A 26,865-nucleotide genomic window follows, 5' to 3' on the forward strand; every position below is an offset into this window, starting at 1 on the left:
GTAGGAAGACACGTAGTGACACGGTACTATAAATACAGACCCTGAAACAAATACACACAATATATCCCATGCAAGTCGAGATAATGTGGCATGTCTATATTACCACAGTTTCTGAAAATGAAGAAAGTCACAAGACTCCTTTCATTACAGTTTCTGAATTTACTTTAGCAATTGTTATTTCTGCGATATATGTTTATTTTAGACCAGATGATAGTCTAGGTGAGTGGATGAATTTGGTTTAGCGCCTTTTCGAACCATAACTTGTTATATAACAGCTTCATTTTGGTTGAAATGTATGAAGGAACACATCTTAAATGTTTACTACTTTGGTGATATTCAGAAACACAAACACTGTGATAGCAGTAGACTTAACTGCTACTACTACTACTACTACTACAACAACTACTACTACAACAACTACTACTACTACTACTACTACTACGACGACGACTACTACTACTACTACAACAACTACTACAACGACTACTACTACTACATAAACTACTACTACTACTACTACTACTACTACTACTACAACTACTCTACTACTACAACTACTACTACTCTACTACAGCTACTACTAGTACTACAACTACTCTACTACTACAACTATTACTACAACAACAACTACTACTACAACTACAGCTACATATACTACAACTACTACTCTGCTACTATTACTACAACTACTACTACAACAACTACATGTACTACAACTACTACTACTATTACTACAACTACTACTACAACTACTACTACTACAACAACTACTACTACAACTACATGTACTACAACTACCACTCTACTATTACTACAACTACTACAACTACTATTACTACTATTACTACAACAACTACTACTACAACTACATGTACTACAACTACTACTATTACTACAACTACTACTAGAACTACTATTACTACAACAACTACTACTACAACTACATGTACTGCAACTACTACTCTACTATTACTACAACTACTACTCTACTATTACTACAACTACTACTACAACTACTACAACAACAACTACTACTACTACTACTACTACTACTACTACTACTACAACAACTGTACTACAACTACTACTACTACTATTACTACAACTACTACTACTACAACTACTATTACTACAACAACTACTACTACTACTACAACTACTACTACAACTACTACTACTACTATCTGTACTACTGCTACTACTGCAACTACTATTACTACAACTACTACTCTACTATTACTACAACTACTACTACAACTACAACAACAACTACTACTACTACTACTACGACTACTACTCTACTATTACTACAACTACTACTACAACAACAATAACTACTACTACTACTATTACAACTACATGTACTACAACTATTACTACTACTACTACTACTACTACTACACTACTACTGCCGCCGTCGCCGCCTCCGCCACCACCACCACCGTAAAAACTACCACTATCACGACGGCAACCATATTTGCTACAACGACCTCTGCTGCTGCTACTACTACTATCACGACTACGAAGACTACTACCATTACTAATACTCGCTACGTATGCTGCCACCGACCACCACATCATTAGACCACCACTGCAGATTATTAAGACATATAATCAAACCAAAAATATTTATTATATATTTCCACCATACAAGAAGGGTTTCGTCTTGTCATCGAGAAAATACATTGTTCATGACAGTCCACATTTCATCAGACATTAAAATGCCGAGTGAAATCCTAACCAAAACATTTTTCGGAAACAAATGTTATTGTCGTTAAGACATATGTATAAGGGGAAGGTGGGGTAGCCTAGTGGTTAAAGCGTTCGCTTGTCACACCGAAGACTTAGTTCGATCCAACACATTGGTACAATGTGTGACAATTCTGGTGTCCCCCGCCCTGATATTGCTGGAATGTAGCTTAAGGCGGCGTAAAATTAAACTGTACATATGAAGACAAGTTGTGAAAATTCAGGAACAAAATAAGACGCTTTACTGTGAAATCATGACCTCATCCCGCGTTGGACGCGTATAAACATTTTCATTTTTTTCTGATTGTCACTGGTTCCTATACATTATTCACAGCCTAATCTAGACAGTGTGAAGCACATCCGCGACCCATGACGACTTTCTAATTACATCTGACCATCCGGAACATCTTTATTTCAAAATGACGATGAATTACAGCGTAACATTAGGTTCGGTTTCCCACAGGACGAAACGCCTCCCGAATGCATATGTTTACAGCTCCGTCACTTTGCAGACCTTTGTCTTGACTAGCCGAGTACGAAATAAAGCCCCAGCCGGACAAAAGGTCCCATTATCAAGAATTATCCTCCAAAACAGAAGACCTTTTGACAGCAAGATGCAGAATACATTGCCGTTTTGGTCCACATGGGCGATTTTCAACAAGTCGCTAACTTTAATTTGTCTCCGTATTTCTCAGGAGAAATTACTGTAACGTGAAGCCAAGCAGATCGTTGATCTCGTAATTGAGTCAGAAATGAGAGGTCTACGTCCGTACGTTACTGTACAGGCTGGTCTAAGAGTACTGCCTGGCAGGAATGTAGCTAACACAAACCCTCAGAAATGAGGGTTTGATTTTCGTCTTCAATTACCAGAAAGAACATGACTTTTAACAAATACTTTTAGTTTTGAATATTCTATGCTTGGTGCGAACATTTTATTGTCGTGTTTCTCTGATTTCGTATCTCATTGAGTCTTTTGAATATAATTCAGCTCTAAATGTGCGTTCGTTTCCTGATTTGTGTCAGTAATTGGCAATTTCGTAGTTTTCCTTTTTTGTCCTGTTGCGTAACGCGCTTGCGTAAGTTAATCTATTATTCATTGCAATTGTCGCAATTACCAAGTTTTCAGTACATTGACGGGTGTTTTCCTGATGAACACCTCAATTCATGTTACGGAGTATTCTCTGGTCAACATACTCGTATTAAATTAATGAAGTATTGACAAAAGTCACACCGATTACCGTAAATTGTAATATACAAGGTATAGATAGTTGGTAGTTAGATATGGTTATTGATAGTTGGTAGTTAGATATGGTTATTGATAGTTGCTAGTTAGATATGGTTATTGAGTTGTGAGTAAGTGAGTTTAGTTTGACGCCGCTTTTAGCAATATCCAAGCAATATCACGACGGGGGACACCAAAAATGGGCTTCACACATTGTATCCTTGGGAATCGAACCTGGGTCTTCGGCGTGACGAGCGGACGCTTTAACCACTAGGCTACCACACCGCCCCTGATACACGGGTGTCCTCTCACTTAGCCAGATTCTGTCAAAACAGGTCTCTCACATAACCAGTGTGGGATTTGGCTGACTAGGGTTAGTGTCGAGATGAGCCATAGTCTGTTTCAGTATTCAATTACTGAAGTATTGAAAAAATCGCATCGTTTGTCGTAATTGTAATACAGAAGGCAGTTATTGTTTACTTATCCCCTCAATCTGTCTGTTGTATAAGGATAATTTCATTTCAGTAGTGATGCTTTAGTATACACATGTTTGTGATAGACACATTGTATAACGGGCTACGTTGACCCGAAGATCTAAGTGCACCGCAATTTGCAGTGAAGGGTTGCCTCTCCTTTGCGTGTCAAGATCGTATAACCGTATGTTCGAATCCCAGGTTCGCCCTGGTATAGATATTTGGTTTGACAGCACCCCATTTGTGCTCGGGGGTTTCATCAAAGTGGTTCTGGCTTTGTCCTGCATCACCCACCCGTTCACAGAGTGCGTTACATACGCATCTTGACTGTGACATTATAATGCACATATACATGTATGTATTTTCGAAGAAGAGTATTGTAATTTAGGCTTGATAGTCATCTCCCATGCACCGTGACTTACTCATTGTACCTATCGATCATTCATGACATCAAGCCGCCCTTTACCGACGAGAGGTTGTTTGAAGATTGCATCTTCTTGTTTGCCATGAGGCGTGCAAGCTTCACACATAATATGTACGAATCTGATCTAAGTCCCACTGATCAGCAGGATGTACAAACATACATAGGAAGATATTTTCTTGTGCGTGTGCGCGTGTGCGCGCGTATGTTATACTAGTATGTAGTATGTAGACGGTTGTAGGGCAAGGGGGCAAGGAAAAGGTTGTGTGTGTGGTATTATAGAAGTATGTAAACTGCTGAGTGACAAAGTGTGTGTGTGTGTGTGTTTCAGTTGTGTGTCGACTGCTGCATGACAACGATGTGTGTGTATGTGGTGTTAAGTAGTGTGTGTGTGTATGTGGTGTTGTATGTGCTGCTGCAACGATGTGTGTGTGTATGTGGTGTTAAGTAGTATGTAGACTGCTGCATGACAACGATGTGTAGTATGTGTGTGTGATGTGTGTGGTATGGTGTTGTGTTAGTAGTATGTAGACTGCTGCATGACAACGATGTGTGTTTGTGTGTGTGTATGTGGTGTTAAGTAGTATGTAGACTGCTGCATGACAACGATGTGTGTGTGTATGTGGTGTTAAGTAGTATGTAGACTGCTGCATGACAACGATGTGTGTGTGTATGTGGTGTTAAGTAGTATGTAGACTGCTGCATGACAACGATGTGTGTGTGTATGTGGTGTTAAGTAGTATGTAGACTGCTGCATGACAACGATGTGTATGTGTGTATGTGGTGTTAAGTAGTATGTAGATTGCTGCATGACAACGATGTGTGTGTGTATGTTGCGTTAAGTAGTATGTAGACTGCTGCATGACAACGATGTGTGTGTGTATGTGGTGTTAAGTAGTATGTAGACTGCTGCATGACAACGATGTGTGTGTGTGTATGGGGTATTAAGTAGTATGTAGACTGCTGCATGACAACGATGTGTGTGTGTGTATGTGGGGTTAAGAAGTATGTAGACTGCTGCATGACAACGATGTGTGTGTGTATGTGGTGTTAAGTAGTATGTAGACTGCTGCATGACAACGATGTGTGTGTGTATGTGGTGTTAAGTAGTATGTAGACTGCCGTATGACAACGATGTGTGTGTATGTGGTGTTAAGTAGTATGTAGACTGCTGCATGACAACGATGTGTGTGTATGTGGTGTTAAGTAGTGTGTAGACTGCTGCATGACAACGATGTGTGTGTGTGTATGTGGTGTTAAGTAGTATGTAGACTGCTGCATGACAACGATGTGTCTGTGTGTGTGTATGGGGTGTTAAGTAGTATGTAGACTGCTGCATGACAACGATGTGTGTTTGTGTGTGAGTGTGTGTGTGTGTGTGTGTGGTGTTAAGTAGTATGTAGACTGCTGCATGACAACGATGTGTGTGTGTGTGTATGTGGTGTTAAGTAGTATGTAGACTGCTGCATGACAACGATGTGTGTGTGTGTATGTGATGTTAAGTAGTATGCAGACTGCTGCATGACAACGATGTGTGTGTGTGTGTGTGTGTGATGTGTGTGTGTGTGTATGGGGTGTTAAGTAGTATGTAGACTGCTGCATGACAACGATGTGTGTGTGTAACAGTGATGTGTTAAATGCTAAAGGATGTGGAAGATGTTAGCATCAGCATGTGTAACACATGATGTCCTAGATGTTAGCATCAGCATGTGTAACACACCATGTCCTAGATGTTAACATCAGTATGTGCAACACACCATGTCCTAGATGTTAGCATCAGCATATACAACACACCATGTCCTAGATGTTAGCATCAGCATGTATAACACACCATGTCCTAGATGTTAACATCAACATGTGTAACACACCATGTCTTAGATGTTAGCATCAGCATATACAACACACCATGTCCTAGATGTTTGCATCAGCATATACACCATACTATTTCCCAGATGTTAGCATCGGCATACACAACACACCATGTCCTAAATGTTAGCATAAGCATATACAACACACCATGTCCTAGATGTTAGCATCAGTGTGTGCAACACACCATGTCCTAGATGTTAGTACCAGCATATACAACACACCATATCCTAGATGTTAGCATCAGTGTGTGCAACACACCGTGTCCTAGATGTTAGCATCAGCATATACAACACACCATGTCCTAGATTTTAGCATCAGTATACACAACATACCATGTCCTAGATGTTAGCATCAGTGTGTGCAACACACCATGTCCTAGATGTTAGTACCAGCATATACAACACACCATATCCTAGATGTTAGCATCAGTGTGTGCAACACACCGTGTCCTAGATGTTAGCATCAGCATATACAACACACCATGTCCTAGATGTTAGCATCAGCATATACAACACACCATATCCTAGATGTTAGCATCAGTATGTGCAACACACCGTGTCCTAGATGTTAGCATCAGCATATACAACACACCATGTCCTAGATGTTAGCATCAGCATATACAACACACCATATCCTAGATGTTAGCATCAGTGTGTGCAACACACCGTGTCCTATATGTTAGCATCAGCATATACAACACACCATGTCCTAGATGTTAGCATCAGCATATACAACACACCATGTCCTAGATGTTAGCATCAGCATATACAACACACCATGTCCTACATGTGTGTATGAACACGTGCAACACACATATCGTAGATGTTAGCATCAGCATATACAACGCACCATGTCCTAGATGTTTGCATCAGTGTGTGCAACACACCATGTCCTAGATGTTAGCATCAGCATATACAACACACAATGTCCTAGATGTTAGCATCAGCATATACAGCACACCATGTCCTAGATGTTAGCATCAGTGTGTGCAACACACCATGTCCTAGATGTTAGCATCAGCATATACAACACACCATATCCTACATGTGTGTATGAACACGTGCAACACACATGTCCTAGATGTTAGCATAAGCATATACAACACACCATGTCCTAGATGTTAGCATCAGTGTGTGCAACACACCATGTCCTAGATGTTAGTACCAGCATATACAACACACCATATCCTAGATGTTAGCATCAGTGTGTGCAACACACCGTGTCCTAGATGTTAGCATCAGCATATACAACACACCATGTCCTAGATGTTAGCATCAGCATACACAACATACCATGTCCTAGATGTTAGCATCAGTGTGTGCAACACACCATGTCCTAGATGTTAGTACCAGCATATACAACACACCATATCCTAGATACAACACACCATGTCCTAGATGTTAGCATCAGTATGTGCAACACACCGTGTCCTAGATGTTAGCATCAGCATATACAACACACCATGTCCTAGATGTTAGCATCAGCATATACAACACACCATGTCCTAGATGTTAGCATCAGCATATACAACACACCGTGTCCTAGATGTTAGCATCAGCATATACAACACACCATGTCCTAGATGTTAGCATCAGCATATACAACACACCATATCCTAGATGTTAGCATCAGTGTGTGCAACACACCGTGTCCTAGATATGTTAGCATCAGCATATACAACACACCATGTCCTAGATGTTAGCATCAGCATATACAACACACCATGTCCTAGATGTTAGCATCAGCATATACAACACACCATGTCCTACATGTGTGTATGAACACGCATATGCAACACACATATCGTAGATGTTAGCATCAGCATATACAACGCACCATGTCCTAGATGTTTGCATCAGCATATGTGTAGATGTGCAACACACCATGTCCTAGATGTTAGCATCAGCATATACAACACACAACAATGTCCTAGATGTTAGCATCAGCATATACAGCACACCATGTCCTAGATGTTAGCATCAGTGTGTGCAACACACCATGTCCTAGATGTTAGCATCAGCATATACAACACACCATATCCTACATGTGTGTATGAACACGTGCAACACACCATGTCCTAGATGTTAGCATAAGCATATACAACACACCATGTCCTAGATGTTAGCATCAGTGTGCACCACACACCATGTCACCATGTCCTAGATGTTAGTACCAGCATATACAACACACCATATCCTAGATGTTAGCATCAGTGTGTGCAACACACCGTGTCCTAGATGTTAGCATCAGCATATACAACACACCATGTCCTAGATGTTAGCATCAGCATATACAACATACCATGTCCTAGATGTTCGCATCAGTGTGTGCAACACACCATGTCCTAGATGTTAGTACCAGCATATTCAACACACCATATCCTAGATGTTAGCATCAGTATGTGCAACACACCGTGTCCTAGATGTTAGCATCAGCATATACAACACACCATGTCCTAGATTTTAGCATCAGCATATACAACATACCATGTCCTAGATGTTAGCATCAGCATATACAACACACCATGTCCTAGATGTTAGCATCAGCATATACAACACACCATATCCTAGATGTTAGCATCAGTGTGTGCAACACACGGTGTCCTAGATGTTAGCATCAGCATATACAACACACCATGTCCTAGATGTTAGCATCAGTGTGTGCAACACACCATGTCCTAGATGTTAGCATCAGCATATACAACACACCATGTCCTAGATGTTAGCATCAGCATATACAACACACCATGTCCTAGATTTTAGCATCAGCATATACAACACACCATGTCCTACATGTGTGTATGAACACATGCAACACACATATCGTAGATGTTAGCATCAGCATATACAACGCACCATGTCCTAGATGTTTGCATCAGTGTGTGCAACACACCATGTCCTAGATGTTAGCATCAGCATATACAACACACAATGTCCTAGATGTTAGCATCAGCATATACAGCACACCATGTCCTAGATGTTAGCATCAGTGTGTGCAACACACCATGTCCTAGATGTTAGCATCAGCATATACAACACACCATATCCTACATGTGTGTATGAACACGTGCAACACACATGTCCTAGATGTTAGCATAAGCATATACAACACACCATGTCCTAGATGTTAGCATCAGTGTGTGCAACACACCATGTCCTAGATGTTAGTACCAGCATATACAACACACCATATCCTAGATGTTAGCATCAGTGTGTGCAACACACCGTGTCCTAGATGTTAGCATCAGCATATACAACACACCATGTCCTAGATGTTAGCATCAGCATATACAACATACCATGTCCTAGATGTTCGCATCAGTGTGTGCAACACACCATGTCCTAGATGTTAGTACCAGCATATTCAACACACCATATCCTAGATGTTAGCATCAGTATGTGCAACACACCGTGTCCTAGATGTTAGCATCAGCATATACAACACACCATGTCCTAGATTTTAGCATCAGCATATACAACATACCATGTCCTAGATGTTAGCATCAGCATATACAACACACCATGTCCTAGATGTTAGCATCAGCATATACAACACACCATATCCTAGATGTTAGCATCAGTGTGTGCAACACACGGTGTCCTAGATGTTAGCATCAGCATATACAACACACCATGTCCTAGATGTTAGCATCAGTGTGTGCAACACACCGTGTCCTAGATGTTAGCATCAGCATATACAATACACCATGTCCTAGATGTTAGCATCAGCATATACAACACACCATGTCCTAGATGTTAGCATCAGTGTGTGCAACACACCGTGTCCTATATGTTAGCATCAGTGTGTGCAACACACCGTGTCCTATATGTTAGCATCAGCATATACAACACACCATGTCCTAGATGTTAGCATCAGTGTGTGCAAGACACCATGTCCTAGATGTTAGCATCAGCATATACAACACACCATGTCCTACATGTGTGTATGAACACGTGCAACACACATGTCGTAGATGTTAGCATCAGCATATACAACGCACCATGTCCTAGATGTTTGCATCAGTGTGTGCAACACACCATGTCCTAGATGTTAGCATCAGCATATACAACACACAATGTCCTAGATGTTAGCATCAGCATATACAGCACACCATGTCCTAGATGTTAGCATCAGTGTGTGCAACACACCATGTCCTAGATGTTAGCATCAGCATATACAACACACCATGTCCTGGATGTTAGTGTGTGCAACATGTGCAACACACCATGTCCTAGATGTTAGCATCAGCATATACAACACACCATGTCCTAGATGTTAGCATCGCACATATCCTAGATGTTATACAACACACCATGTCCTAGATGTTAGCATCGGCATATACAACACACCATGTCCTAGATGTTAGCATCAGCATATACAAGCATCATACACCGTGTCCTATGTGCAAACCGTGTCCTAGATGTTGGCATCGGCATATACAACACACCATGTCCTAGATGTTAGCATCAGTTTGTATGCAACACACCGTGTCCTAGATGTTAGCATCGGTGTATACAACACACCATGTCCTAGATGTTAGCATCAGCATATACAACACACCATATCTAGATGTTAGCATCGGTGTGTGCAACACACCGTGTCCTAGATGTTAGCATCAGCATATACAAACGCGGCACATACAACATACCATGTCCTAGATGTTAGCATCAGCATATACAACACACCATGTCCTAGATGTTGGCATCAGCATATACAACATACCATGTCCTAGATGTTAGCATCAGCTGCGTATTGCAACACACCATGTCCTAGATGTTAGCATGTCGGTCAGCATATGCAACGCACACCATATCCTAGATGTTAGCATCAGTGTGTGCAACACACCATGTCCTAGATGTTAGCATCAGCATATACAACACACCATGTCCTAGATGTTAGCATCAGCATATACAACACACCATGTCCTAGATGTTAGCATCAGCATATACAATGTTAGCATCAGCATATACAACACCATGTCCTAGATGTTAGCATCAGCATATGCAACACACCATATCCTAGATGTTAGCATCAGTGTATACAACACACCATGTCCTAGATGTTAGCATCAGTGTGTACAACACACCATGTCCTAGATGTTAGCATCAGCATATACAACACACCACCATGTCCTAGATGTTAGAGCATCAGCATATACAACACACCATGTCCTAGATGTTGGCATCAGCATATACAACACACCATGTCCTAGATGTTAGCATCGGTGCAGCAACACCATGTCCTAGATGTTAGCATCAGCATATACAACACACCATGTCCTAGATGTTAGCATGAACGTGCAACACACCATGTCCTAGATGTTAGCATCAGCATATACAACACACCATGTCCTAGATGTTAGCATCAGTGTGTGCAACACACCATGTCCTAGATGTTAGCATCAGCATATACAACACACATGTCCTAGATGTTAGCATCAGCATATACAACACACACCATGTCCTAGATGTTAGCATCAGTGTGCAACACACCATGTCCTAGATGTTAGCATCAGCATATACAACACACCATATCCTAGATGTTAGCATCAGACACGTGCAACACACCATGTCCTAGATGTTAGCATCAGCATATACAACACACCATGTCCTAGATGTTAGCATCGGTGTGTGCAACACACCATGTCCTAGATGTTAGCATCAGCATATACAACACACCATGTCCTAGATGTTAGCATCAGCATATACAACACACCATGTCCTAGATGTTAGTCCAACACAGATGTTAGCATCAGCATATACAACACACCATGTCCTAGATGTTAGCATCAGCATATACAACACCATGTCCTAGATGTTAGCATCAGCATATACAACACACCATGTCCTAGATGTTAGCATCAGTGTGTGCAACACACCATGTCCTAGATGTTAGCATCAGTCCTGATATACAACACACAACACATGTCCTAGATGTTAGCATCAGCATATACATATACACACATGTCCTAGATGTTAGCATCAGCATATACAACACACCATGTCCTAGATGTTAGCATCAGCATATACAACACACCATATCCTACATGTTGTGTATGAACACGTGCAACACACATGTCGTAGATGTTAGCATCAGCATATACAACACACCATGTCCTAGATGTTTTAGCATCAGTGTGCAACACACCATGTCCTAGATGTTAGCATCAGCATATACAACACACCATGTCCTAGATGTTAGCATCAGCATATACATCAGCACACCATGTCCTAGATGTTAGCATCAGCATATACAACATACCATGTCCTAGATGTTCGCATCAGGTGTGTGCAACACACCATGTCCTAGATGTTAGCATCAGCATATTCAAACACACCATATCCTAGATGTTAGCATCAGTATGTGCAACACACCGTGTCCTAGATGTTAGCATCAGCATATACAACACACCATGTCCTAGATGTTAGCATCAGCATATACAACATACCATGTCCTAGATGTTAGCATCAGCATATACAACACACCATGTCCTAGATGTTAGCATCAGCATATACAACACACCATGTCCTAGATGTTAGCATCAGTGTATACAACACACCATGTCCTGAATGTTAGCATCCTATATGTCCTAGATGTTAGCATCAGCATATACAACACCATGTCCTAGATGTTAGCATCAGCATATACAACACACCATGTCCTAGATGTTAGCATCAGTGTGTGCAACACACCGTGTCCTAGATGTTAGCATCAGTGTGTGCAACACACCGTGTCCTATATGTTAGCATCAGCATATACAACACACCATGTCCTAGATGTTAGCATCAGTGTGTGCAAGACACCATGTCCTAGATGTTAGCATCAGCATATACAACACACCATGTCCTACATGTGTGTATGAACACGTGCAACACACATGTCGTAGATGTTAGCATCAGCATATACAACGCACCATGTCCTAGATGTTTGCATCAGTGTGTGCAACACACCATGTCCTAGATGTTAGCATCAGCATATACAACACACAATGTCCTAGATGTTAGCATCAGCATATACAGCACACCATGTCCTAGATGTTAGCATCAGTGTGTGCAACACACCATGTCCTAGATGTTAGCATCAGCATATACAACACACCATATCCTACATGTGTGTATGAACACGTGCAACACACATGTCCTAGATGTTAGCATCAGCATATACAACGCACCATGTCCTAGATGTGTGCATCAGTGTGTGGAACACACCATGTCACAAATGTTAATATCGGCAAGTGGAATGCACTACGTCAGAGAGATACGTTTCAGCATGTGCAACGCACCATTTGCTAGATCTTAGTATCCGTGTGTTAGCGTCAGCATGGTGTCTAGTCTGTCCTATAGACCCTGAAGCAAGTCTACAATATGTGGCAAGTCTAGATTTCCACAGCTTCAGGATGAAGAAAATCTCTGGGTCCCGTGTCATTTAATCTTATGATGATTATTTTTACAAACATTATTTTTCTGCAAAATATGTTCATGTCAGAGACTAGATGGTAGTCTACATGGCGACCACACCACATCTCTGGGTTGCCACTCTGTATAAAGCGATGCCTCCTGCAACCCACCAAAGCAACAGCTGAGCCTCCATGGAGGTTACACACCACCAAATGTTTTCCCATAGACTTCTATAGTAACCTTATATTTAAAAAAAAAATCCAGGCTATCAACAGCCATTCCATGTACACATGGGTACACTCTGGCCTTTAAACTACCATAAAACAAAATATCAGGCCAACTTGTCCGGCTCGTTTTGCGAGCACAGGAAGCGGAACACATCAACCCCAATTCCGCACCAAATGTCACCTACTGGAAAATATCTGTACACACAATAAGCATAAGTGATGGTGATAAAAACGACAGCACTAAATACTTAAAATTGTAGTCAGTTTTAATTACTGGTTGGATATGCTTTTAAAAAACAAACATCTTACACTATTTCATCCAATCACAGCTGTCACATGTCTCTGTCTCTCTTCACTTGTTTACATACGGCTATCGCGCAGGGAGCATGTGATACTGATTTAGTGTAGTGGAGCCTCCAGTGTGGACTCATCTACTCGTTATGCTGGACCTGAATACGTCAGAGGTTCTAAATGCAATGGTCCCTTATCAGCAACTAGACTCATCTATTAATCAACGATCATTTTCAAAATTAATTTCTTGTATCTAATTGTTTGGAAACTTGAATAATGAACGTTTTCAAAACAGTTTCGCTGAAAGAACGCTGCAAATTGAAGATTTAAAACATGACCATGATACCGTATCAGCTACACCTCCATCTAATACCAATTTTTGTTTGTTTTCATATTTAGCCACCTTGAAAAGTGGGTGTATAGTTTGTTTTGCCTGTCAGTATATCTGTTTGTTTGTCTATGAGCATAAAGTATTACCATCTTGGTGCTACCGGCGAGCAACATTCTGGAACAGGCACACCGAGGTCATAACCGGATGAATCAGGGAATACAACTCACAATTAGCGGATCATTTTAACCTATTGACAAATCTTCCCCTGCTTTATGAATTATTTTATCAGTTCAGCAATATAAACTTTTCTTCAATATTTTGCTTCAAATAATAAATGAAATATGCATAAAACTATACAATAAAAAAAAATCAAAATACTATTACATTTTTATTCAGTGTCACTTCAAGTACTTTTGAAATAATTGAAAAATTATCAAATTTCCATCCATACTTCAAATAAAAAAATTCATAAATGTTAATTTATCATGTTCTTTTAAACCTTTCATCCCGAAATGGTGTAAATGCATTATCGTTCCATTTAAAGGGTAATTTTACACGATAAATGTTGCATTAAACTGATTTCACCCTGGCTAGGAAGTATTAATGTAATTTTCACAGAGCTCAATAATTCAAGACAATGTCCTCGTCAGAAATCGGCAAATTAATCCTTGTTAATATTCTTTGTTTTCACATCACGGTTGTTCGAGAAGATGTTGTCAAAATATCGCGTCTAAATCAGATTTACTCGGCTATATTCCGCGTGCGAGCATGGGTATCAGATTTCAAATGTTCATTATTCAAATCAGGTTCGACACATGTACTTGTCGAGATCTGGAAGAAGGGCGGTTGATTCTGGTTAGTTTATCGGGAAATATTTTAGTACAGATTTCGATTGTATAAATCCGCTGAGTCGTTTGTCATTTTACCATGTTCCATTGTATGTAAATGCGCGATGAGAAATAATCCCGAGTCTATACCGTAATTATCGTCGATCTATCGCAAAGAGATTTATCATTAACATGGCGTATTGTCGTTTGCGAAACAATCTGAGCGCTTATAATAGGAAAGAGTAGGATTAAGACGGTGCCCAGCTAAGAGGCTTATTTTGTTTTGCGTGATTTTTACTCGTAGATTTTGTTCATAAACTCCCGATGCCAGACGTTAAATCCGACTTCATTGTTTGAAACAAATCTGTGATCATTACGAGTCGGGGAATATGAGACGAGCAACGTTCTGGGTTTTTGCAATATCCCCGTTTTTCGTGAATGCTAATTTCAAGGAGTTTCATTGAGCACAATTCTCTTCAATGTTATCAGATAAAACCAGTCATTGAGAGAAATATTTCAAACTGGCAATATTCGTTATACAACAGAACTGAAAAATCTTAAAATGTTTTGAACACAATAATTATTCATAAAGACATAAACATAATGTGTGCTTAACATTTATTGCCTTTGGAACAACATTTATATTTTTACTCCCATAGAAGTATTACTGTTAGCATTCCCAATTTATATAAAGGAACCTTAGTATGGAAATGGATATAACAATTGTATTGCAATGAAACACATGAACATGTATCACAATAATCTCCTCTGACTAATCATATTGTATTAGCATGGGCCAACACTGGTACTATTCCATATTCCGGGTTGATCCAGGACTGGTAATAGTCACACATCCTCTGGATGACTCAAACACATCGAGTTAACGTCTTGGAGAGGGATTTAAAAGTTGCTGTACTAAGGTAGGTATAACATATGTATGAACAACGTCTTTACAACAATAGGAGCATCGTCTCGGGGGAGATGCTGACATCGTTATCACGTAGGTAACTATCTGTATACTCTATTGTTGGTCGGTTGGTATTCAGAGTTACAATTACCAATAATCCTAGATGTTAAGTTTAACTACACAGTTCCAATTGTAAGATATGATCTTCGGTATGTCTTTCAAAAGACATACATGTAGGATATGTGTATCAAAGTACTCCGCACATAAAACACCCTACAGAACTTTCGTCTTTCTGCCATATTACTTCATTCTACCTTAAACAACAGCTACACCTAACACTTCCAACAACAACAATTCCTAGTACTAATATCAATAATACTATAACTACCAACACCATTGTATTTTTTCTTTTGATATGTTCTTGCTATTTTCATATTTTTTTTGTTCTTATTTAAATTTGCTAGCGTTGTTACTACTACTACTAACACCACCACCGCCACTACTACTGCTACTGCTGCTGTTGATGGTGATGATGATGATGGCGGTGGTGGTGGTGATGATGATGATGATGATGATGAGGAGGAGGAGGAGGAGGAGGGTGATGATGGCAGCAATAGAAAATGTGTTCGCATATTGTTCAGAAAATACAGGTTCAGGTCTCTGTATGTTTATAATCTATACCATACATGTAACCTTGTCTCCTCTGTATAGAGTGACTCAATATTGCAGCGCTAACCCTGTCAACCTCAACACAGAAACCCTACCTCTTCTACAAGAACCCCGACGTTTTTACTGAAAGTACATTTTGTCCATACGCACAAAAGTAGATTGAAGCAGAAATAAAAAAGAACAGGAACTAGTTTTGACAGGAAGTTGATTGTTTTATGTTTTTAGATAGATATCTTGTGGGAAATTCAGCGCCAAATTCGATATTGTTTATCAAACAACCTTCCTGCTGTGAAAAGAAACCTTTTCACATTTAGTATATAATGCCTTCAGATGTGCACCGTTTTAAGTCGCGACCACGGAATCATTAAATTACGTGTCAGCTTTTCGTCATTTCGTTTCACAGAGCCCGGGCTAACTAATGTTGTTTTCGGTGACCATAAAAGAGACGCTTCTTTCTTTAACCGCATGAGCTGAATATACATTTACATCTGCTATTCTATAAACATATCACCCTGGGACATCCGCAACCTGTTTTTGTCTTTATAAACCATAAGAAATCTTCTCGTGCTATTAATATCATTATCCAGATGAATCGAGCCAGAATGTTGGAAATCTTTTGATTTTATATGAAAACGCATAGTGTTTAACTTCAAAGGACAAACGCCGTTGTTTTGTAGCCGCTGTAACACAATTTGAAGGAGAGAAAAGAAAACAAGGAGTTATCATTAGCGGTTTGAATCTGAGCTTCAAATTGTCATTGGAAGAAGGATGAGTGCCTTCCTTGGTTTGGACATCACATTTTCTTGTCGGTATCCCCGCTAGATGTGAGTCCCTTGGCGACGGTGCCTACCAGTGCCATTCATCAAACATTTCCCAAAAGGCCTGATTAGCGGACGGAGCTTCCGTACCTGCGCACAATCATGTCAAATACCGATATTCACGCTGTGGACGGACTTGATAATGTTACAGGCACTGCCATTACAGATGCAGCGGTGTTCAAAATAGAAATCATGGACGAAATATTTTTGTGAAGAAGTATGCAAAGGACCAATGCAAAGACCTGATTAGATTTGATAATTATCATCACAATATGCCTACTTTTTAACATTTGGTTTTGGACTGATGTGTTTTGGAAACAAACTCATTGTAATTGTAATACATATTGTAATTTTCGTTATTTAGTATCAATGTCGCCATTGTGTCAAGTATGATTGCGAATTAATTTCTGGTGTAGTCTTTTCATGATTTTGAAGTGAAGGATCCTTGAACACCTGGAAATCCCTTGACGCTGATCTGTCAAGGAGCGACACGATGTCTTTCTTTTCTGAATGAATATCAAATTGAGATCTGCGTTACTCAATCTGATGTACGTCACAAGGTACTATTGTCATGCCAACTGCGATTCTTCAGTTGACTCTTTTTTTCTGTCCAGTCAACTTAGCAAGAGTGATTATTCTTTCAAATTGCAAATCATACGAGTTGAGACAATGGGGTCGGCTCCTGATTTCCTATTGCAATTACGGCGAATCAGTTTTAGATTTTTTTCAATGAAAGCGTATATAATATCGATTCTGTCTGATAAAGCTACAGCTTATTCATGTCGCTGAGGTTGTAAACACATCAGATTGTACAAAAGCTTCATCACAAATCCTGCCAACTCAATCCATGGTTAAAATAGTGCGTGTTTTGCTGTCATAATGGACATACCGGGAACCAGATTGGATCCTTCAATCCCTCAGATGTGAGCACAGTTATGCTGTCTCAGGCGGGAGAGCTCCCAAGGGGAGACAAGTCATTAGAGAGGATTTTGCGCCCATTTAGCTGAGAGGCTGGTGACTGTCGCTGCCGACAATATCCTCTTATATCCCGACAGCCTCTCGGGCTGCCGTCAAACGGCCTTTATCCGGTTTGCACTCTTCCCGCAATTCGTCCATTGTTGGGCCAAATGACAGTATTTCACGTAAACGTATTAGAGAACAATTAGCGCTCCTTCAGTCGGTCCTTGTATCGTCTTTGTGGACACTACCGGGAGTCTACTGGGTCCACTTGAGCGACTGAGATCGCCAAGTTTCGTGACCTTATGCTGTTACCGTTTCCGTATGGTTTCCCGCCTGTTCCTTTGGCAAGCAGACGACACGAAACTAAGTCTCGACAAACCATTTAAAACTATTCTTTGAGCAGCTTATTTCGTATGTTAATGATTTATATTTTGCTAAATAGGTTGGGGCTACACAAGAATGACTAAGACACATTTCAGCTGCGGCAATTGGAACAGTTTTTTCATTTACTGCAACGAAAATGCACTGCCAAAAATGCATCTCACGCCATATATCATATCCTCGACTTTTAGAAGCTGCTTATAAGGCGAACTGAAAACTAATAGTATTCAGAGAATCCAGTATTTAATCTATAAACATATTTGACAGGAAGATTTTATCCAAATGCTGATATTTTGTCAAAATCAAAGACGTGAAAATTCTTTCACGCAATGATAAAGATTTTCTCCCCTACCTTTTCATGTTTCAAGCCTCTTCTAAAATGCTGTTCAAAGCCATGTCAAACTAGACTCAATTGCCAAATGGTCTTCATGAATGTAACATATGCGTGATCATATACCGACGACATTCTTGCCCTTGAGCTTATCAATTATGTTCCACGCGTGAAGATTCGGTTAGAGCTGGTCATCTGAAACCAATGCATGTCGTAGAGCGAAATATGTCTCGCATAGTTATTGTGTTTAATATCTAGATACAATTGTTACAGCGTAAACTGTGCGCGTTATCAGTTTTGGGCTCACACTTTATATGATTAATATTCAAAATACATTCACAGAAGTGATATGCGGGAGAAGAGAACTATCTCTCTCCACCAACACGCAGGAAGGTAGGCATGCACGCACGCACGCACGCACGCACACTAACACTCACACTAACATATTCACACACACACGCGCATAATTCCAGCTCACACATGACAGACCAGCACGTATTAATATGTGCATACATGCGTCATCTCACGTATGCTTAACTGAATCTAACGCAGTTATCTCCCTTAGCCGCAATAGACTTACGTGTCAGGCACCAGTTATATATTATACGTACCGTACCTGGTAACATTTTGTCGATATATTTATCCGAAACAACCTGCTTGTTTCGGTACATTTAATTTAGGTACTGATAAATAAATAACCACAATTATGTATTATTTTACGACTGTAAAATGTTTTAAAGGCAAATTGTGTGAATGGCAGGTGCTATCGGAAGCGCACAACACGCGTACCCTCAGTCGACCATTCATACAATGTTCACACCTATTTTGCCCATCACACCAAACATAATCTCTTTCTGAGGATACTCAAGAACGGGTATTCTTTAGCAGTGACAATTTGTTTGTATTGCAAGAGAAGTGCTGTAATTAAACTATGATATATGATAACAGTGAAATCATTGTCAGTTATTCATAAAAGAATATCCACCACCCTCCTTTCATCCCACCCCTTCCCGTCTGTCCCCAGGGCAGGGCATTGTGTGGGTGATCCTCCCTGCGTATCACAGACCCAATTATCTGATTTGATAAATGACCGGTGCCTTATGTCCATGTGAATGTTTCCAAGTGGAGCCATTGTTGTATTAAAGTGTTCGCAATTGGGTGATATTAATTTCTAGAGGGCATATTTACTCTTCATCAAAAGTTAATACCGTTAGTTTGGACCCCATTAAGTCAGAAAACCCCGTTTTCGTGAAAGTACTGTTACCAACGTCTGTCCATTAAGTCTGGGCTCGTACAAGCAGCCACACATACACACACATGCACGTCGTCATATGAGCGAAATATTCTCAAGCACGACGTTAAACCCCATTTCACCTCACAATGCTGATATGATTGTGTGTTTCTTTGACGCCGCTCTGCTCCAGCTATATGAAATCGTTCTGTACCTAACCGAGTCTGAACCAGACAATCTAGTGATTGATATCATGAGCATACACAATTAGGATATGACGACATACATCAACAAGTGAACGAGTCTGAGAACCGGAACCCGTTTTTCCGACACGCATGGGGCAGGACACGTTTGTTGTTTCGTGTACACCCAATAGCATTAATGTTTGATTGAGATTCATGAACACATTTTATGATATCGTATAATCGTAAGATATGTTATAATTATGATGGTTGGATTTCTCGGCAGAAAAGCCATCAGATAGAACCAGTATATGTTAGGGTCAGATAACGATGCAAATATAATTGGTTGGTTGGTTTGTTGTTTAACGCCGCACTCAGCAATATTCCTGCTACATGGCGGCGGTCTGTAAATAATCAAGTCTGGACCAGACAATCCAGTGATCATCAGCATGAGCATCGATCTACGCAATTTGGATACGATGATACCTGTCAACCCAGTGAGCAAGTCCGACCACCCTATCCCGTTAGTAGCCTCTTACGACAAGCATGGGTTGCTGAAAACCATTGTCTGTCTTGGACGTGGGATCGCTTTCCATGGGTGTGCTTGTACAAATGTGTGGCTTGGATTTGGTCGGAATATGTTACCTTGTGTCATTTTGTCGCTGTGTGGAAATATGACTGCACATAATAACGTTATGCAGACTTCGAACAACACGGATTGGTGTTTGGATAGCCTCCCTTTAATAAAGGGCAGTCACTCTGGCAAGCGGACCCATGGATTACCGCGAAAAAAAGTGTGTTAGCAACGGTAGGTATTTTTCCTGTATGTAGTTAGTCCACTGTTTAAAAAAACCATGTTTCAGATGGAACTCTACTGACTGCTGCCACTGTCCGAATGACACATGACTGACCTCATATATAAGGTGATAGATAATAGATATTAATGCGCAGATACTATGAAAATGTGCAATAGTAAGTTTATGTTGCCAAGATACGACAAGAGGTTTTTCGACAACAGAATTAAAGAATCACATTACATTACATCATAAAAAGGCTAGCACCGCTGTGTGTTTTCGGATTTTAAATATCGTGTGTTATGAATAAATGATATGTATTGTATGTATATGTATTAATGTATATTTTTCATATGTGCCATCCCATATTGTATTTAGCGAGCCATGACAAGTCTCTACTCCTTATACAGTACATTTACCACCCCACAGCACACTGTCTCCATATATATATACTAGTATACCACCTCACTGCACACTGTCTCTCTCTCTATATATCTGGAATCGGATAAGGTGGATATTATGGAAAAGGTTTTGTTGCTTTCAAGCGTCATGATGAAACGTACATTGCTAGAACCAATAGTTCTCAAATCCGGAACTTGTTTACCTAAACGATTTTTCTGGACACAGTACCTTTAATTTAGTTTATTTTAAAAATCATGTTTCAGCTGTATTTGCTGTGTCTTTAGATTCAAATGTATTCTTTTCATTTTATACGCGCAGCTTCCATCTCAAGAAATGTCTGCAAAAGGAGACAGCTGATTATAATTGGGCGAACGGTTCAAAAGAAACAAGGTGGAAATGTATGTTTAAAACGTAGTCTTTGCTAGCTGCAGGCGACTGTGCAAAATTAGGATGAAAAAACTATTGTTCCTCAGTGCCACAACCTAAACACAGACTTGTGTTTCTATTTCGCAGCCGTTGTTATTATAATCGTTCTTCGGCTTCGTATTTCGTTTCAGGAGACGAAAGGGAAGGCGGAAGTTGGACGTGTTTTTATCCACCCAGGGGGAGCTGATCAATGGAGTATACGGTTTGCGAGAGAGCCTGCGTGTGCTTTAAATTAGGGCCTAACCATCCCCAGTCTCCCCACGCAGAATAAACAGGTTTCTATTGATACTTGATAAGAGCAGACAACGCTGAGATGGGACGAACTATTTTGAAAATGTTAAAAAGAGTGAAATTAGTCATTATCAACGTAAATGTTAGTATTCCGTCGAGTCTCATTTCGGTCAAAAATTAAGACCCAAGTGCACTTTAACACATTCCAAATATTGATTGTTAATGTGGCTTGTCGTTTTTACCATTAGACATTTTTTATTGTCTCGAATGACAATAGGAGAATGAACGCAGTAGTCAATGACAAAGTTCACATGATTGATAGCATAATTTTATTTATTTAAGGAAATAATCCAACTTATTCAGGAATCAAAGTGTATTTCATTTCGTTGTTCAATAGTCCTACGCAGTTCTTGGTGCCTTGAATACTTAATCACAAATAAGAGGACTTGTGTAGCCTTCCATCAATGTCGCAGCATATGTTCAGTTGTTCAATACTATTAATCTTTTCTACGCTGTAAAATATTATTTCCACATTTAACGTCACCAATTTAAAAATGTACGGAAAGGAGCTTGAAACATTGTGCAGTGAAGTAAATAGCTTGGTTGACACGCATCGAACAGTATTTCAGTCAGATGGCGTGTCGGTTTAACGTTGGAGAACAAATTTTCTCTGGTCTTGACGTTTACCGTTTTGGTGAAATCCACGGGTATAGTGCCCACAAACCAAGGATCTTAATCAGACTCGACTCTGCCCAAGAAGCTGTGGAACCTTTAACCGCTGGGCTATGGTGGTCTATTGTACAGCGGAGACATTTTCAACATGGTTTCCGTTTCCCGGCAACAGAACAATATGACTTTCCTTTAGACCTATGATCATTGGTTCGAATTCCATACCCCATCTGAATGTGTTTATTATGTTTCTGAATATGATTTTTGTCCTGTCCTCGATGGTTGACCTTTCAGGAAAACTGTCTCACACTAACATCACTTCAAGATTGTCTCCACAACAGTTGAGTTGAGTTAGGTAGTGTGAGTGAGTGAGTTTAGTTTTACGCCGCACTCAGCAATATTCCAGCTATATGGCGGCGGTCTGTAAATAATCGAGTCTGGACCAGACAATCCGGTGATCCGGTGACAACAGCATGAGCATCGATCTGCGCAATTGGGAACCGATGACATGTGTCAACCAAGTCCGATCCCGTTAGTCGCCTCTTACGACAAGCATGGGTTACTGGAGATCAATATTCTAACCCGGACCTTCACGGGTTAGTTAGGTAGAACCCCGCAATATAGCTGAAATACTAAAACAGCATTAACTTAACATATAACGTCAACACCATAGAACAGACAGTCAAGATTACCTGCTGAGAAAGATTCCACTTTAAAACAGGCAAAATAGTGATTAAAATCCTATGAATGGATCACTCAAACTCGATGATGACACCGGGTGTTGCCGAAAGGGGTAAGCATGTCCGTGTCGCTCTCACACTGTTGTGACAGCCTTGGTCGTAATAAAATTCAAGTGTTTAAGTATTGATATTTGTTCCAATAACCGATGTGTGGTTTTTAATAGAAAGTAGACGTTACCACCGTGACAGTGACGTCTCTGTGGCTGTACATTGTAAGAGGAGCGTTAAACGACGAAGCTCATTCATTGATAGGTCGGTGATAAGAGTGTTTCAGTTGTGTGGATATATCACATATAAGACCAGTCAAATATTTATTTCTACAAATACCACTGCCTAAAAAGGTAATATCAGTATAAGTTAATACACAGTCAAACATCACGGTGTCGAACTTACGGTTATCTCGAGTGTATCGCTTGAACTTCGAGTGAGTATGGTTTTACGCCGCTTTTAGCAATGTCCCAGCAATACCACGGCTGGGGACACCAGAAATGGGCTTCACACATTGTACCCATGTGGGGAATCGAACCCGGGCCTTCGGCGTGACGAGTGAACGCTTTAACCACTAAGCTACCCCATCGCCCCTTAAAAACAACGATGTATCAGGATAGTGCATGTTTGAGGTATATTACGTCTATACAGGTACACATCGTAGATTTTCATTACTGCTCCAAGACCCGACGAGTCGACCATTTTAAATATTTACACATTTAAATAGATATTTCCCAAAACAAATCCGTAGGGCATGCACATTTTTGTTGTAAAACCTACATGGCAGCTAAAATGTTTTTCATGCATTTCCTGAAATCTCAGCTTTCTACCAAAAAAAGAAGATCCAGTGGTGTTCCATGAATGTGTGTGGATTAAATGCCAGGAAATACACCCAAGACATTCTAGAACCCAAACGCAAGCAGCAATGTGCTTAATTCAAGTGTGAATATTGAAATCCAGAGGCGCAACATACACTCAGCAAAATACGTTTTCACTAATTGAAAAAATAAATTGTTTTCTAAACGGAAATACATCATAGACATTTTGACAGATTAAAAAGCGTTTACAAACAGAAAACAGATTTAATTGGTAAAAAAACCAAGCTAACAACTTGTACACGTTGTGTGCAAGACAAACCGAACATCATTTCCATTCTTGAAGGCACTACAACCCCCGGCTATTCTGTCACTTGCCATAATTTCACGGCTAACTAACCATCACGTCTTGAGCCTCCCAGTTAAAGTTTCACTAATGGTGCAGTTTTTTGCTATTTGTGTTTGGAATATTAGGCTATCCGTTTCCAAAGAGAGCAATCGAGGACAGTCTGTATGTAAATCGACTTAAAAGAGCTTATTTCAACTGGCTTTTTTTCCCTTCTAAAACAGGTGTAGCTTTTCCAGTATAACAATCTATAGAAGAAAGAACTGTCGTCGTTAAACTGTATCACAGAGGTGACTGCAACTTCTGTGAAGGCTGATTATGATAAAATCCCAGCTCAACTCGATCTGGCCAAGACATTTTCCGACAAGGAGAAAGTTTTAAAGTGCCGCAATTGGAACCTTCCCATGACCACGTCTTTAAGATGCATGTGGTCGGTGGCGATATATGCTCCGCGCATCTGGCGAGGGGTGCTCTCATAACTTTTTGTTCCATTTGTCTTATTAAACCGTTTTAATTTTAATAAGCCACCGTCCGATATGTGTCCAATATCAACAATTTACTTTACGATCAGGTAACATGATTAGCAAAAGTGTTCATGTGTTTCAAGGCCTTGTTGATGGTAGAAATTTAAAGCGGGTATTTAGTTTTGAGATAGTCCCCACATTTTGATCACACATGTGTGTAGGTAAAACCTAGGGAAGCCGGAGTTCCATATGAATCCTGTTGTCACAATACCTCACACATGTAATGAAGTAATCTTGAACAAACACCCGTCTTTTGTAGTGTCAAATGATACAGGATTCAGGCTTCTATAGTCAACACGCATGCGCCATACGATATCAGTCTTATCGGCACTTCTGGAGTTTGAATTTAAACATATTGAGTGGACGATGGTTTCCATCAAATAGCTGGATGTTTTTCCGTCGCATGTTGTAATCGTATGACGGCTGTAAGACGTGTAGCAATATTCAAAACAAATGACTTACAACAACACCGAGCAACATGCTCACCGTATGTTGAAAGAGATACCCAACTTCACACAATTCAGGTTTAAGGTTTAGTTCATTCAAAAGAAAAACTAGCTGTTCCTATATCGCAGTTTGATACTTTAAGTCCTTTAACACAAAGCTCTTCATTTTCTGTAAAGGTTTAACGCGCTGGTAGTTACTTGCATTAAACGTAGAACTAATCGACTTTCTTTCAAAATAAAGAAGTAAACAATCTTAAAAATTCAAATTAAATGTACTTTTAGTGAGCTGTTTGTCTTTTTACGGTGATTAAGGTGCAATGTTCTCTATCAGTGTTTTATTTGTTTGTTTGTTTGTTGATTAACGGCGCAATATTCCAGCTGTATGGCGGCTATCTGTAAATAATCGAATCTGGACCAGACAACCCAATGATCAACATCATGAGCATCGATTTACACAATTGGGATACGATTACATGTGTGAACCACATCAGCGAGCCTGACCACCCGACCCCGTCAGTCGCCTCCTACGACAAGCATGGGCTACTGAAGATAAATTCTAACCCGGATCATCACAGGTTCGCCATCAGTGAGTGAAAGAACATGGCTCAACGCTGCATTTGCAATGTCACAGCTATTTGCGGCGAAAAACAAGAAAGTCTGTATTTTCTTCCCCATCAGAGGTACAGAGAGGTGAAGGGAAAAACACCAAACATATTCTTTTGACCGAAATACGCATCAAACAAGCCTGGCCTGTCTTAGAAAATAATCTGGTATGCATACCGATAGAAGGCTGATCCGTGTATGTAGACAACTGGTTCATCTTATCCTGTTTAGTAACACATTTCAGTTATCAATACTTTGTAGGATCACAGTTACTTTTGTGAATGCATCCCTGTCTCTACTTACGCTTCATGAGAAAATACATTCTGCAAGGTATACGCTTTGTGTCATATTTACCGTTATCCAGTATCTGTGTTAGCCTTCGTCAGAAATACTGTTAGTAAATGCTTAAAGTCATGTTTACCATGTATCTGCGTGGACCTTTGTTAGGAGATACTCTCTTAAGGAACACGCTTAATGTCATATTTACCGTACTCATGTGTCTATCCTTGGTTTTCAAAGAAGTTCTTAAAGGTACACGTTTAAAGTCATATTTACCATAGCCCAGTATGTCTATAGGCCAATAAAGGCCAAACTA

Source organism: Haliotis rubra, unplaced genomic scaffold, assembly GCF_003918875.1.
Source record: "Haliotis rubra isolate DU_JTF1 unplaced genomic scaffold, ASM391887v1 Scf305, whole genome shotgun sequence".
Lineage (NCBI taxonomy): Eukaryota > Metazoa > Mollusca > Gastropoda > Lepetellida > Haliotidae > Haliotis > Haliotis rubra.